At 34.4% G+C, this 18,201-nt stretch overlaps 1 long non-coding RNA gene across 1 annotated transcript; it reads left to right on the top strand.

Moving 5' to 3' along the window:
- The first annotated feature begins 828 nt into the window (after positions 1-828).
- On the top strand, positions 829-17,759 carry LOC131181514 (uncharacterized). Its single transcript, XR_009150044.1, has 3 exons — positions 829-1,139; positions 2,793-2,989; positions 17,570-17,759. It is a non-coding gene; the product is annotated as an uncharacterized LOC131181514 (long non-coding RNA).
- Positions 17,760-18,201: the final 442 nt, after the last annotated feature.

Genomic DNA, 18,201 nt, shown 5'->3' with positions numbered 1-18,201 from the left:
TATGTCAAGAATTAGATTTCAAATGAGTGCATAAGATTCCATGATAAGGGGTTTGACTCCACCATGACCCTTAATGGGATTGGGATATAATACGGAAGGATTTTAGTGCATGATTATGTATGATTAAAGGTTCATTTTAAGATATTTCTTATTACTAATTGGGAAGCTATGGCATGCTATGCTAGGTGTCAACCATGGACTATGAGATGCCTAAAATGATTTGGGGAAATCATTTGCAGTTTGGAAGAGTTCTAATAATATTAAAAGTTAGTATCATTTCCCATTGCCAATTAGTAATGAGCCTAGTAATTCACACACCTACACAAGTTATACCACCATGTTAATTATGATTTAATTGATTAATTAAAGAGTTTAATTAATTAATTAAATAGATTTGATTTGCAATAAGATTGCAAAGTCCCTAGCATGACTTGAAACCAAATCTTAGACATTGAATGTATGATGTAAATTGAATTTAATTAATGGAGATTAACTAATAAATTAATTTATATGTGATATAAATTAATTTGAGAGAGAGATTTCTATTTTGGGTTGAGAACTCAAAATTCAATATAAGGACAAAATGGTAATTTTACATTGTGACATGTGGCACCATGAGATGATGACACGTGGCACCTATAAATGGGTGCCATTAGTCTTCCATGTGATGGAAGATGATATTTGATCAAATAATCTTGCATTGACACTTGTCTTAATGAGATTAAAACACACTAAAAGCAAGATGGAATAGGATCATGACATGTGGCACACTATTAGCTATTTTTGTCTCTTGTATATAAATGTTAGGTAAGAAGAAAACTTATTTTTTCTTCTTCTTCACCAATTTGGACGGCAACAAGGGTCCTTTCTCTCTCCTAATTTCTTCCCTTGGTGCTTGAAAGAAAGATTGTTTCTTTCTTGAATCAAAAATCTAGAAATTGTTTCTAACCACCTACATCCATTAGAAAATCACCAAAAGCAAGTACCCTAATAGTTAGTGGTTGGCAAACACCTAAGAGAGGATTTGAGTTGTCAAAGGTGATCTTGGTGGTAGCTTGTGATGGATAAGCTAGAGGAGCTACAAGTAGAGCTCTGGAGACTACCAAAGGGGGTAAGGAGTGTGATTCTGCACCTTTGAGGTTAGTCTTCATTAAACCCTTTTTAATCTAGGGTTGAATTAGTTTAATTGTTAAACTACAATCTTTAATGGCAAATGAAAGAATCATGCATGTTAAAAGTGTGTTCTAACATGCCTTGTGTGCTTAAGGTTAGTTAGGATCACAAAACATATTATATGTTTGCATGAAACCCTAAAAAAATTTTTTAAATCCAACCTTTAAACCGCTTTCGTTGCACCTTTCAATAGGCATCAGAACTCCCTAGCTCACTGCGTTTAGTACCCCATGAACCTAAAAAATTCAATAAAAAATCACCATGACAATCCATTCTTCAGTTGTTTAATTATCGCTTACTTACTAATTATAATGAAATTGTTTGAACATCACTTGCACTCTCCTTACTGCTTGTTTGGGCAGTTCCAGCAATTGTTGTTCCAGTCACAAAATTTATTGTCCCCACTGATGCTCTGTTAGCAGAATCCATGGAATGAGGATTAAAATTAATTCCACTCATAGTACCTTCCTGCCACACTTGGTTAGTCGATATCAATCTCGCAGTAAGGTGCAGAGTCGCAAATATGATCATTTCACCATTCGAATACTCTGCTTTAAGATTGGAGACCTGAAAACTCAAGTTGTTGCATCGATGGGGATAGGTCACTTACTGGGGTGGTATAAGCAGTAGGGAGGCCACTGGAGTTATGGAAAGCCAAAAGAGCCTATAACCCAACCATCTGTGGACCGCTAGGATTGAGAGACCATACATGCCAATTGCTAGTGGATGCTCCTGTTTTGCGAAACGCAATACCAACCGTTTGGTTTGATGGATGGTAATTCCAATAGATAAAAGGACTCAACACAGGAAGATCACTGCAAGCACTGAATACCTGATTGGTAGAGAAGTTATAGCTCTGGCATATTTAGGCCAAAGATGATGGAACACATATGGAGATCATAAGCAGAACACAAGAGAACAACGCAGTTCTCAAAGATTTATCCATAACTGATCAATAATGAAAAAAGACGATATCAATTGTAGAGATATCTCGACGGATTGATCTTGCCTTGAGGGAACAAGTTTTGAGAATGTGGGTATGTGCAAAAATTGTTCCCTAAGGTGTGGTTTGAGAGTTGTGGATCCATAAACTTGAGATGTATTGTATATATGGTGTGGTTTGAGAGTTGTGGATCCAGAAACCTAAGATGTATTCTATATATGGGAGTCTCTGGAGTCGCAATATCAGGCTTGAGAAAATGACCATACAAGGGAAATGTGACAAAAAATATACCGTAAGAGGGTTTTTTTTGAATTAATTACAAAATGGGGTGAATCTTGCTGACTTGGAAAGGGACAACAAAAAATGCACCAAAATGCTAGTATGACTAGTATCCTAAAACTGGACGTGAATATAACAAGCGTGCGGTATGGTATTGTAGCTAATCCCTGCAGGTTGTCACGTCATCACATCAGGACACCATCTACAATAGCTTGTAGGTCTTTGGGATGCCATTTATAATGGCTTACAAGCTGTATCACTGATAGAATATCCTGTCACATCAGCATGCTGAGACTGTGGGACACCATTTATAATAGCGTCCCGAATTCATTTCAAAATTCCTTCCCAGCTACATTCATTTATCCCCACTAACCCTCAATGCTCTTATTAACAACAGGAAAAAATTTTCAAAAGCATTGAGTCTCTCATCCCTCTTTTCCCTCATCTTAGTGGAGGTGTGGAGCCTGCTTAGTGGACCAGCAAGGAGATAAGGACGTGTAGTGTGGCCCAACAAGGGAAAAGGCTAAGTTTATCTTTGATTAAAAGAGAATAGAAGCAGTTTGAAGAAGTGATTTTTAGTGTCAACTGATCCAGGTACGTATATTGCTTATTTAAAAAATTTAACATGTAATATGCTAGTATGTTTTGAGTGTTTATTGTGTTTATTGTTGTAGAAAGTTGATGAATTTTTTTTTATATGCATGCATGTCTTATGAGGAAGGTTTTGTGAAATTTTTGTAGAGTGTAGTGTAACATTTTCATGTAGTATAGGAAAAAATAATTATGTATTGTTAATATTTGACTAGGTTATAGGTAACCGGAAAATATTAGGATTATTTTTAAACATATAAGAAATATATATAATAGTGTTAAAATTAGTAAAAGTTATTGAAAAAAAAATCAATAGAAATTTGAGTTTTTAATAAATAATAGTAAAGAATGTTGAGAAAATATAATATAAATTTATAGGATTAAGATAATATTAAAAAAATAAAAAAGTATAAATCAAAATTATGAATGAAAATAAATTTCATATTAAATAATAATTAAGTTTTGAAATATAATAGTTGAATAAGTGGAGTAGAAAATTTTAGTTTAACCGAAAATAATAGTTTAAGTTTATAAAACTTAGAGGAAAGTATAGAAAAAAGAAAAAAATTAATAGATAATTAGTATATAATATATTACACCAAAGAATGTATAAGAAATATAATATAAAGTTATATTATTAAGATAATATTTGAAAAATTAAAAAATTAGAAATATAAGAAATAGGCAAAAATAAATTTTATATTCATAAAATGTAATTTTTCTATTAAAAAATAATAGTTTAATAAATTAGAATACAAAAATTTACGTTAAACAAAAATAAAAGTTGACTTTAGAAAAATTTGTAAAAGCTATATATGAAAAAGAAAAATTTCATCCAAAAATAAAAACTACATGAAAATATATTGTTAACATACCAATGTAAACCAAAAATAAAAAATTCGCAAAATAAATTGTAGCCGAAAATTAGTTGTGCATTAATTAAATTTTATAATTTATTTTTGCAACAAATAAAATTTGATACATGTTGTGAACCGGACGGTTTATGCTGACAGTTGTTGCGATTATTATCGGTTTAGATAATTTCAATTTGTAATAGTAAATCGAACTGAATCTGTATCCAATTTGGTTTTTTTTTTTTTGGAGCAAATAAATTTGAAGACTTGTTGTGAATTGGACTGTTTATGCCGCCAATTGTTGCGATTATTATCGGTTCTAATAATTCCGAGTAGTAAGGTTAAATCAAATCGGATCAGCATCCAGTTCAATTTAAGTATTTTTTTTTTAAGAAATAAAATTGATGACCGAATAGTTGTGATCCCAGACTGTTTATGGTGCCAGTTGTAGCGATTCTTACTAATTCTGATCATTCTGATTTGTAATGTTAAATCGAACCGAATCTTCATCCGGTTTTGATTAGGTTTAATTTTTTATTTAAAAAAAAAAAATACAATTGAATACTTGTGGTGAACCAGACCGTTTAAGTGGCCAATTATAGCAGTTATAACTGGTTGTGATAATTCTAATTTGAAATGTTAAACCATACCGGATCTTCAATCAGTTCCCTTTTTTTTTTTGCTTACAACCTTGTTGAATACTATTAATGATAATTTATTTTTTATTGCATTTAAATAATTTAGTTTCTTATTTAATCAGAAAATGTCAATTTCATCTTTTGCTACTTTATACTGGGATGGAGAAATTATAATGGATGATGAGGCTATGATTATTGTAGGGGTTCATCGACGGTCATTACTATTGGTAGACGTATGGATTTTGGTACTTTAGGTATGAAAATAGTCTGTAGAGTTGGTCTTAAAGCTAGACATGAATTTATATCGAATATCTTATTTAGACAACCCATTGGAGGAGATGGTTCAGTGAAATGGGATTGCATGGGTTCGGCTAACGATGATGATGTAAATATGATGTTTCAATTCATTGATGAAATTGGAGGTATGTCACTGATTGAATTGTATATTGACATATTTCGACCGTCTGCATCTGAAGACAATGTTGATGAAGCAGGACCATCAAATGCTGATTCCACTGATGTAAGTGCTTATACGAATGCAAGTGATTATTTTCCAGATGATGATAAGGATGAAGAGGATGGTGAAGAAGAATGAATTGACAGTGATGACATGGACGTAATTGAGGATGTTAATCATCATAATGACTTGGTATTAAATTTACCTTTGTACTATAACACTCATGTTGCCAACCCAATAATGCCACTTGTCCCTCGTATGCGATACCCTGAAATTGATTTTTCATTACTAATTGTTGATCCATAGTCAAAACTGCCATGTAGTTCAATGTGGGACCTGTCAAAGGAGTTTGAAGTTGGAATGATGTTCCCTTTTAGAGAATATATCTAAAAAGCTTTCAAAGAATATCATTTACTTAGGCACCATGAGTTTTATAATAAGGAGACAAAGAGTAGAAGATATGCCATCCGGTGCAAACATAAGAAAAAAAAAAAAAGCAATTGTAAGTGGAGAATGCGTGTGTCACGGCAAGAAGAATGTGATATTTAGAAAATTACATATATAACGGACCCCATACATGTATTAATCCATCACTCTCATAAGACCATAGGCAATTGGATTGTAGATTTATATTTTAGTTCATCCAGGCTTTTGTACGAGGACAGCCAAGTGTGAAGATAGCTGCGTTACAAGCAACAATCAAAGATAAGGTCAGATATATGCTGAGTTATCAGAAGACTTGGAAGGGTAGACACTAGGCAATTGTGAATATGCTCGGTGGTTAGGAGGAATCTTGTGGAAGATTGCACCAATTCATGAATGCTTTGTGCAAACACAACCTTGATTTCTCATTCCTGATTTAAGATGACACTCTTTTTATGAATAATAAATTAAATCTTGAATATCATGTTTTCTATAAAATGTTTTGGGCGTATAAACAAATAATTAAAGGATTCAAGCACTATCGATCGATTATTTTCATAAACTTAATGTTTTTATATGAAAAATACAAAGGGTGTTTATTTTGTGCAATGGCACTAGATGATAATAACCATATTTTCCCAATTGCATGGGCAATAGTTAATTGTGAAAACACAAGGAATTGGGATTGGTTTATGTCTTGCTTTAAGGTGCTTGTGACAGATCGTAAAGGTATTTGTGTTATATCAGATAGGTGTATTGCTATAAAAAAGGCAATGCAATAAGATTGGTGGTAGCCTTCTGATGGACATCGTAGATACTGCTTAAGACACATACTCAGCAAGTATAATACAAAGTTTAAAATACTGACATGAAAGAAGCTCTTCACAAGGCAGGTTAGTTATGTAAGTTTAATAGTTATCATAACTTTAATTAAACCTATCATTGTCATGTAATGTACAGAATTGACAGTGGTTTTTGTAATAGCCCACCAAATGTAGAAAAAAAAAAAGTTTATGAGGCCATGAACACAATCAAGGGCGAGCATCTAGACACATTTGAATGGGACATAAAGATACCTTTAGACAAATGGACATGTTCTCATGATGGAGAGAAACAGTATGGCTCCATGACAACCAATTTCGTTGAGTTAGTTAATGGAATACTCAAGGGGATACGTGCATTACCAATAACTGTAATGGTAGAGAAAATATTTTTCTAGTTTGTCAAATTTTTTTACACACACCGAACGATGTTCCGAGAGTAATTGTGATTGGGCTTCAAATTTACACCGGTATGTTGTAAACTTTTTCTTGAAAATTTAAATGCAGCAAACTCACTTAATGTCAGGTTGTTTCACCGTGATTGTGGTGAATTTAAAGTTTGGAAGGGTGGATCTGAAAAGAAGCATGTTGTAAAACGTGATGAAAGGACATACACATGTGGGAAGTTTCAAGAGATACATATTCCATGTTCCCATTTCATAGCAGCATGGTAATCAATGTCAATTAATTATGAGCAATATGTTTCAAATTATTATACGTTGGATTGAGCACTTAAGTGTTATGAGTGGCAGTTTCATGCACTTGGACGTCATGATGATTGGCTAACAGACAACTATCCAATTCTTGTACCTGATCCAACACGGAAAAGATGCAAAGGAAGACCAAAATCATCAAGGAAGAAGAATGAAATGGACTAGAGGGTGAATGGAAAAGTTGGGGAGATGTCTAAAATGCATTGTTCGCTCTGTCAAACACAAAAAAGAGTTGTCCCATGCGAAAGACCACCAATAATTAATTATGTTACTCTTTTCAAATACGTTGTATTGAACAAATCCTCTAATTATTTTTAAATTACCATATTTTTTTGCAAACTATTTTTATTTTATGTTTTCATTTTATGTTTGTAAATGTAACAAGGAGTAATGCATAAGAAGATGAATTGTATCTCATCACATAAGAGTCATCCAAACACTTCAAATAAAAAAGAAAATGAAAATATAGTGGACAAATATACAGACCCTAATGGATGTACATGGTATGATCATAAAAGAGCGTTTGTCAATAATGAATATGCATGTTTACAAGAAGGATTCACAAACCATATATTTATAGGTAAGCATTCAAAGAATCTTTCAGATCTCGAAAAAGTTATAATCGCTACAAAGCATGAATGGGAGAGATTATGGGAGACACATAGTGAACTGGAAGCATACTCTAGATTTTATGATTTACTCATCTCAAAGGTTCAATCAGTTGAGGTAGAAAGGAATTCAGTCGAAGGTATCTAGAAACTTAAAGCACTATTATGTGTTAAAAATGAGATAATGAATAATCGTCTTAAACTATTTCACAAACAATGAATGTTATTCATAAGTATGGATGAAATTAATAGTGTTGCTGAAGCTACCTTAAAAATGGAAGATGATGAGATTTTTTATTTTAGTGACGATGATGATAGTGATTTTGTACATTATCTTCCGCATTGCTTACCGCTATGTTGCTAGGTTTAATACAGTTGAATGTTAACTTAATCTTTATATATTTTGAGTGTAAGATAAATGTAAGGCATTGTTAAATATGAATTGTTGCCTTTGATGTGTTTGTTTTGCACTTATATTTTTATAATTAAAAGGAGTTATTTACCATAAGGATGAATTAAAATAAAATAATTAACGAGAGAGAGGTGAGGGTGATGAAATGGGGTGGTACAAGTATTGGGAGATACTCTACTTAGGACAAGTAGCATCCTTACTCTGAGCATGATGATGTTTGTAATAGCATGCAGAGCCAAGATGCTATCATTGTCAACGTCAAGGTAGGGATCCATGTCACATCAAGGATATCAATGGCAGTCATGGTAGTGATATTTGTTGCTTGCTAAAGGATATCAGCATCTTGACTTAAATTTTCAATTTAAGTCCCCAACTTACCACCACCTTTAGCTAGCAACGAATATCATTGCCATAAATTCTTATGATATTTACTTAATGTGACTGAGCAAAAGGGAATCCCTGCATCTCTTCATGGATGGTGATAATAATAGCATCCTTAGTCTGCACACTGTTAATAATAGCGTCTTGCATCCTAACACTCTAATTTGAACAGTGTCCCAGTAACTATTCCACCCCCACTTCGTTTCTCTCACCCTCACCCATCTCTCATTAATTGTTTTATTTTAATTCATCCTTACGGTAAATAGCTCCATTCATTGCATAGTTTAACACACTGGTTGCGTTATTATGTGTTTCTTATTAACTTATTTGCGCTTCCTTTTTTGTTTTTATCTTAGATCGCTCGTATAATGCTCACTCTAAAAAGGATTGTCGGTCAACAATAATGGGAAAGAGTACATGCTATGATTACAAATTTGATTAATCTACCTATGGAAGTAACAATCTCAAATATAAGGGATTACCTAGTTCGCCTTGTAAGGCATATGATAAGGGTTAACGAGCTAATTCTACAAATTATATGGGAAGGAGAGCTATTAACAGATAAACTTGGATATTTAACTTTGAGGTCAACTTTTAGTTATATTCACGATAAGGGTATACTCGATCACATCTAGCAAAAATTAGAAGTTAACCGCATCTCATCACATTTACTACTACTTAAAGGCTTTGTGAAAGAGTATGCTAGTTGGGTTGCCGTGAGGACTATTTGTCAGTCAACTGGTATAAATATGCGTGAAAGTAACAGACATACTCTAGTGAAGCCAATGTTACCTAAATCAATTTTAACTTGGAGAAAGACCTTTATGATGAGCTAATTAGTTCATGTCCAGTGAATAAAATAGTTAGGGTGACCTAGTTAGTTGTAATGTTATGAACAGTATGTATATATATTTTATTTATGTACTAAACAAATTTTTGCTTATACCTTTGTATTTACTATGTATTGCATACTTATTAATGCATCAATGAAAAATGGTAATTATTATATTTACTCTATTACTTGTTTTTATTACCGTTCGTGTCTTAATTAATGTACAAGAGATATATGTGCATTATTGTAGTTGTGAAAATACACTTTTAAAATGTATATTTGCCACAATGAATAGGTATGGCTAGAAAACAACAAAAAAGAGATTACATTATGCCAGGGCTAATTGATCCACAGCTACTTTAACTCCAGCCACAACACTGTTCTGAAGGGATTTGGAATGGTATAATTGAGCATGAAGTGCTTACCTGCAGAAGGCAGGGGAACTTCTTGCATTCTATAATTGATGACTGAATAGTTTTGTAACATCCTCGCTATACATGTTCTGTACGTTCTATTGCTCCAGTAGTCAAATAACAGTCCAGGCAAGTCAGGATGTCTAGAACTACACTTCGGTGATAGTGAACAGACATATAATGATGAAATAAATAAAAAGAAAATACAAGAAAAATCAAACAAAAATGAAAGAGAGAAAATGATGCTAAGTTAAGCAATGGCAGCAATGATGGTGATCAGACTGGAAGGCCGTTGCCGACCCCAAGACCGCGGGGAACCCTCTGAATTTAATTTTGAGACATAAATAAAGGTTTATTGAAATGTAATTGACACTAGAAATATCAAAGAAAAATTAATAGATTAGTACAAAGAAAAATAAAAAATCGAGAAACAGACAAAAATCAGTGTTACCGAAAAATCGAGAATATAACCCAAAGTGGGGTATTTTGGTCATTTGACACATAGTGTTGCCTTTTGACCTCAATCTCCATTAAAAATAAATGATATTACACTTAGAAAATGTCATGAAAAATTAAATTGTGATACATTATAAGAATAGTGAAAGAAATGGGGGATAAAATCCAATTTATGAAACTTTGAATAATTAACATTAAAATCCAAGTTAGTGCTCCACTAACTTGGATATTGGGACCCTTATCACAGCCTTGGGACAGCAGATAGCACTCACCATCATCTTCTTCATCATCCCATTTTACTTTGCCGAAATGAATTCCACCATGGAAATCACCATGGCCACCCCACATGCAACCTCCATGGGTGCATGATCAAGCCATCCTTTCCACTTCTTTCCTTCATTAAAGCTTGCCTACTCACCTTGGGGAAGATATTGGCAACAAGAAATGTAACAGCCCAATCCTTCTCCAGTTAGTATTGTCCGCTTTGGCCCATTGGCCTCACGAATTTGTCCCTTGGGAGGTTTCATTCCCAAAAGCGCGCTGACCAGGTGAGGAAGACTCCCACATATATGGCCCAAATCTTTTCTTGCCATTTCCGATGTGGGACACGAAGTTTCCACCCCAGTGCGTAGCTGGTTGAACAAGCACGTCCCAACCCCATCACTGGGTCGTGACAAGCCCACCAGCTTCCGCCTGGTGCGTCCTCGCACCACACACCGTACTAGAGGGAGTCCAGCTCTGATACCAAAATGTAACAGCTCGATCCTTCTCCAGTTAGTATTGTCCGCTTTGGCCCATAGCCCTCATGGATTTGTCCCTTGGGAGGTTTCATTCCCAAAAGCGCGCTGACCAGGTGAGGAAGACTCCAACATATATGGCCCAAATCTTTTCTTCCCGTTTCCGATGTGGGACACGAAGTTTCCACCCCAGTGCGTAGCTGGTTGAACAAGCACGTCCCAACCCCATCCCTGGGTCGTGACAAGAAAAGCAAGATTTGGTGAAGTTTTGATAAGCTTCAAAAGTGGTAAGTGTCCAAAACCTCTCCCTTGCTTTAGTAAATCTTGTGTTTAGGTTGAGGTGAGTATTTTGGTGAAGAGAAATGAAAGAAATAGTGAGAAATGGACTTGTCCATTTTTGGCAGCCATGAACCTTTGTTGAGCTTGAGTTATTTTTATTTCTAATGAATGGAAATGAAGGTTGATTAATTTAAATGAAAGTTGTAGTAAGTTTGTATCTAAGTATATGCATGTAGTGTTTGAATTAAGGGTGTGAAATGGAACTTTGATGCCTTGAGCAAACTGCCATATTTGGCAGCCCCTAATAGTATGAATTTATGTGTGAACATGTAGTTATTAATGAAATATGCTAAGGTTAAATTGTGGCCAACAAGTGTAAGTGATATTGAAGTATGATTATGTTGAAGTGTATGTGTAATATTGATATTGAGATGTGTTAAATTTTGGTGGAAGTGAATGTTGAATTAATGGTGAATTGTGTGCATTGAGCACTTGAATATTCTGCCCAAAATTGTTGCTGGAATTGTGTACAATATATATATGGAAGTGTTATTGATTGAATATTGAAGAAATGAGGAGGAGAAGGAATATCAAATTGGAAGTGTATGTGCTTTATGCAGGTTGTGTGTGAAGGCAGAACATAAATTAGGCCATAGGTGCCAAACTATGAACCCAATTGGTATGAGGCCAATAGGGGGTGAAACTAGACACCAAATAGGCCAACTTTCATGTAGAAATTTTGCCAAAATTCTACCTAAAAACTGACCTTAAAAATGACCAAATCCGGATTAGTAACCTTGCAACCCAGATTTTTGACCATATGAACAGTAGTCCTTTGGATGACCATAACTCACTCAAAACAGCTCCAATTGACCTGAAATTTTTACCATGGTTAGTTTAGACATAGATCTACAATTCTTATGAAGACACCAAAGCCCAGTAATAGCCAGAACCAAGTCAAATGGCTTGCACAAGTTCGGGTACAAAAACTGCCTAACCAAAACTGACCTAAAATTGACCAAATTTTGCACTAAAGGTACAATCTGTCCAGCTTTAGTAAATTGACCATATCTTGGTCTATACAACTCAGAATGACTTGAAATTTTGCCCCGCATGCAATAAGACATAAAGCTACAATTTTTCTTCTTTGACCAGAAGCTAAAAACCAAGGGAAATAGGACTTTAAGCTAGACCAATCTAGCACACAAAAATTGAGAATTTGACATTTTGCATACAATGATGCTTGAAGCATTTTGGCAATGAATGCCAACTTGTAAAAATGATAAATTGTACTATATTTGCAGCATATTGAGATATAAATTGTGACATATTGATGCTAGAAACAACTTATCCATATTACCTAAAAAGGTCAACATATGCATTGACTTGTGAATTATATAATAGTTAGTAAACTCCAAAAATTGAAGAATTAAACAATTAATTAATAATGTGCCCTAGTTTGCCTAGTTGACTAGTATGGATAGGTTGGCATGCCAATAGGATTCTGACAGCTGTTCTGTAAATGGCTTTATGCCATACTGTGTTTTTACGGCTTATTATGCCGCACTGTGACTTTAATAGCCTAGGGCTATACATATTGTGTATTTATTTTTGGCTTATCGCCAGATTGACTATATGGCTTTTTAGCCACGCTATTTGCACACCGGGAGACACTTTGTGACCGATGGTGTGAGGGCCTGAGGTACTAGGTACCCAGTGCCAGTATATCCGTTTATCCAGTCTGGTCAGTATATAGGCTACACGAGCAGTAATTCAAGTACTATAAAATTCAAATACCTAAATCCAGTCTACTGACATACAGCACCACCAAAAATTTGTAAACACTTTATTTACTTTATTTTAGTGTATATTTCTTTATATTTGACACCACTAAGCAAAATTGCCTTTGTAAAGTGATGGCAACTAGAGACCCATACATTTATGATGCTAATTGGTAAGTGTACAATAACTCTCTAGGATGTTGGCATTATTTTCGGTTTGCTAGTAGATGGTTGTCCTATAATTGGAATGTCAAGGGCTGACTGACTAGCACTTTGTGAGATGTTATTGGGAGTTAGACCACTCCAGGGTATCATAAGAGAACATACACTAAAATTATCATGGCTAGCTGAAGAGTTTAGAGATATTCCACATCATACAAATGACTTGACAATGTTACACCATGCAAGAGCATATGTATTACGCCTCATTGGTTCTATATTTCTAGATAAAACAAACTAATGTGTGAACTTGATGTTCCTACCCCTTTTAGAAGACTTGAGGAAAGCTGCGACATACAGTTGGGGGGTGCATGCTTAGCCTTCCTTTATTGGGATCTATGTTGTGTTGCAGTCACTGAAACAAAGGAGATTTCAGGGCACTATTCATTTTACAAATATGGGTCTAAGAGAGATTTAAAATAATCTCTCCATCATTGAGAGATCCATTGGCACCAGATGATGCACCACTAAGTGCTAGTTATGTCTCAACACTTCTATTTTCTTTCCATTAAGAAATGAACAAATTGAATTTTATTGCATTACATCAAAAATTTTCTTTTCAACTAATAGGTAAAGTAAAGCTTGACAGATTACTAAAATAACAACTCATGCACTATAACAAATTTGATACAACCTTGACTAGATGCACCCTCAAGATGTAAATCACACTTCCATAATCATAGTTAAAATAATACTATGTTATATTTTTCCTTACATTTACCCTTACTTAATGTTTTATTACTATTAATTTACAAATTACATAGGAACCATATACCGTTGAGTTGTTGAATGAGCTTCTACTCATCTGTGTTCAGGGTCATCCCATTTGGAAGGCTCTTGTGCCATTAGTTTGCTTCCATATTGTTGAATGGCACCAACCTGATAGGGTGCTTAGGCAATTTGAACTGGTTCAACCTATTCCATGACTATCGATGCAAACAGATGAGTTGCACAAGATTACTCTCTGACTAAGTAAGAGTAATTAGGAGCACCACTATGCGATATATCTTAATCATTGAAATAGGCGATAATAGTTTATTGTTCAAGGGCAATAAATAGTACAGCGACTCCACCATCATTTTGAATATATGGAGTAGTACCGTCGAGTTACGAGACATTGGATCTCAATCAGTGGAGCTGCTATTGGTTCTGTGGTAATGATTTAGAACAACTGTTACTTACTATTATTCATATTATATAATTTTTAAAGTGAAATTTAATTTAATACATGTATGTTTATATTTATAGGAGGATAAAATCGAGGATTGTTTGCTAAAATTAGAGAACCTATCAACCGAAAATGTGGCGCAAGTTAAGTGTACACTGAGGAATATGATGAATGCTCTAAAGCAAAAAAGTCAATTTTGCTAGATGCCACCTCTTCAGCCTGCACCTCAACCAATAACTTTTATAGATGAATTGGAAGAGGAGCAATCCATCGATTAGCCTAAGCTCTTACATAGACGATGTTGATCACGTCCAGCTCGACGTCGACAATAGCCACATCATCCACCCTCTCTGCCTGGTGATATTTTTCCCCCACTTGTCGCATTCTACCCTTACTGCCTGTCTTCTGAACATGATCCCTCTGATCTAGTTCCCTCATCTCCTGTGTCACACCCTACCCCTCCGTAAGGCATAACATGATCCCGTGGTATACCTAATTAATTATCGTACTTTGCCTACCGATAACTCATTAAATATATTACAAGGGATTTTAAAACAATTTTTGTTCATTTTGAAAGTGTTGGATAAATTTTTCATAAATATTAAAAAATTTTATTTGACACTAAGTCATAAATCAAATTTTCAGGTAATTAAAATTTTTGTAATTTTTATAAAAATTTCGGCAGAGTGCCGACTGTACTTTTTAGAAAACAGTTCTTCAAAACCTGCAAAGAAACACACTTCCAATATTTTTGCTCAACTATAACTCCATTTCAAATCATTTCTCAACACAATTCAATCTCAAAAATGTATAAATTATTTGCATCAACTATCTCAATTCATTTTCAACCCAAACTCATCATAAAGGAAACCATACATAAATTCAAACTCAAGAAGAAATTAAATAGTACATTCATTAAAGTACTAAAATTAATATTACAAATAATTTTCATTTCAATTACACACTACAATAACATCATAAAAGTTTTTGTATAACTGCTCAAATAATTTACATACATATAATTACATGCATACATCAAAATCTATGTACAAGGGTATACCTATGATATACCCGGAGCTAGTCCCAATGTGTCTTTAGGGAAGCTTACTCAACTGCTCCATGCTCTTTTCACCTGCGACAGCATGCAAAGTTATCGCTGAGTGGTGAACTCAATGGTGCACAACTATAATTTAAAATGTAATACAATATACATTGACAAAATTATAACAATTAATTTGGAAGTCTCGAAATTCAATAAAATTCCAAAAGTCAAAATCTTCGTTGCCAATAATATAAATCATTTGTTAAAATGACTTTGAGCAAGAAATTCAATTTATCAAATCACAATTGAACATTTAAAGTAATTCCAGCAATTATGAAAATAAAGATTAATTCCAATAAAATCAATTATGCATAAATCCCATTTGAAATCCAAATTCTTTACTATTCAAAAATCATTCTTTATCTCACTAACTATGTAAGACAAATCCGCAAGGGCTATCTTCAGGGTGATTCTAACTCCCTATAGTCGGGGAGGTCGAATCGGGATTCTAAATGTAATGGCTTGGCCCACTAATGATATTGTCCGCTCTGGGCTGAAGCCCTCACGGTTTTAAAATGCGTCACTAGGAGTTACGAACCACCAACTTATAAACCCAGCATCTCTCCCGTGTTTTGTCGATATGGGATTTGCCTAGGGTGTTACAATCCACCCCCCTTATGGGACTCAGCATCCTCACTGAGGTTTGCCCCACCATCATTCAAGGTTGCACACGGAGCGGCTCTGATACCACAAATGTAATGGCTCGGCCCACAAGTGATATTGTCTGCTCTGGGCTGAAGCCCTCACGGTTTTAAAACGCGTCACTAGGAGTTACAAACCACCAACTTATAAACCCAGCATCTCTCCCGTGTTTTGTCGATGTGGGATTTGCCTATGTTCATTTAGTCATTTTCTCTCTATACTGGTCCAAATGACCTAAAATTTCACCCATGGAAAGTTTAGACATAGGGCTACATTGTTCATGAAGACCACTTAACCTAGTTTTGCCTTTAACCAATTCAAATTGGTAGCATAATTTGGTCACTGAAACTGTCAACTCAGAAAATGACCAAATGAATAGTACGTGTTCATTTAGTCATAACTCTCTCTATACTGGTCCAAATGACCTAAAATTTCACCCATAGAAATTTTAGACATAGGACTACACTTTTCATGGAGACCACTTAACCCAGTTTTGCCTTTAACCAATTCAAATTGGTAGCACAAATTAGGTCACTGAAACTGCTAACCCAGAAAATGATTAAATGAACAGTACGTGTTCATTTGGTCATAACTCTCTCTATACTGGTCCAAATAACCTAAACTTTTACCCATGGAAAGTTTAGACATAGGGCTAAACTTTTCATGAAGACCACTTAAACCCAGTTTTTCCTTTAACCAATTCAAATTGTTAGCACAAGTTGGGTCACTGAAACTGCCAACCGAGAAAATGTCCCAAAATACTATTCCTTTGATATTTTGACCATAACTTGAGTTGTATAACCCCAAACTCAGTGATTCAAAAACTGAAATTCAAGTTTAAACATAGAGGAGCAATTGTTATGAAGGAATTGTGACTAAATAGACATCCCAACATAGTCAAATTCCTAGATAAAGATAACACATCAACATGAACCTAAAGAAAGGTTCATGGGAAAAATGCTATATATGATAATAAAAATACTCATAAGGAGAATTAAATATTAAAAATGATATGAATATGTAAATTGGGACTAATGTCCTATTAATATGAAATTAATGGTACCAATGAACAGTACTAGAAAATAGTAATAGTGAATAGTGCTAAATTAAAAAAAAAATGTTTAATTGCCCATAGTATACCTAAACTTATTTATTTAGTTTGGATAAATTGGTATACCAATTAGGGACTACAGATAGCAGTACTGCCTATCGAGAAAATCATGAACTGACAATATATGTCTGGTATGATTGTTCTACAGGCTATATGCCTACTTACTGGCCATTGTGCCTACTTTATTTCTGGCTTTACAAGCCTGACAATGGTCTCGTACTGCAGCTTGGCCTCATGCCCGATGACGATATCGAATAGATATATGGCTGTCTAACCAGTATACACCCGTACATCCAGCTTTTATAATTTGTTATAGGTTTTCTTGGGCACTGATAAAAAAAATTAATTAAGACTTAAAATACAATAAGTAATCATAAAAGATCCCGATAATGTTAATTATTTCCAAAGAGCAATAAAAATGTAAAAGACCTAAAAATTATGAGTTGCATATATTGTTTCAAATTATTAAATTATTGTTATTATAAACTATGCACCACTAAGCGTTATGCTTAGCGCGTTGGTTTTCCATCGCGTAGGTACTGGAGATCAGTCCCAGCACCTGCAGCAGCAGCACCAGTAGTGCACTGACAGAGCTCTAACCAGATTTACCATTGTCCAGAGTCACGTCACCGGTCTTTTGTATTTTGGTAGGGCCCATGTATAGACTAGTATTTTGGTTCATTATGTTTAGTCATGATGTAATTACTAGTTTATGATGTATTTCATTTTGGACTTGTAATTAAACTTTGAGATTGAAATGAAAACTTGTAATTTATTATCTATGAATTTCTATATGAATGCAATAGATAATACTTCATTTTTAGATCTCATAAATAATTGTAAATGATATGATACATGATAATATGATATGGAAATGTGTGAAATGAATATGGACATGTTAACAGGTGATTAGTGGAACCCGCCAGATGCTAATAAAATAAGGGAGGCTCTGTCCGGGTCTCCACAGAAATAAGATATAAAAAAAAAAAAATTCTACACATAGAATACTTGTTTTAAATGACATCCAAAGTTTACAATAGATATGATAAAACAAGATAGGGTGCTCCGGCACCGAATGTGGCACTTCTTGCTCGGCTATACGGTAGACGGGTAAGGGGCGTCACACTCCCTATGGTTGAGGAGGTCAAATCATCGTGCACAGTACACA

Source organism: Hevea brasiliensis, chromosome 7, assembly GCF_030052815.1.
Source record: "Hevea brasiliensis isolate MT/VB/25A 57/8 chromosome 7, ASM3005281v1, whole genome shotgun sequence".
Taxonomy (NCBI): domain Eukaryota; kingdom Viridiplantae; phylum Streptophyta; class Magnoliopsida; order Malpighiales; family Euphorbiaceae; genus Hevea; species Hevea brasiliensis.
Note: the sequence above shows the minus strand (reverse complement) of the source record. Positions and strands in the feature narration are given on the sequence as shown.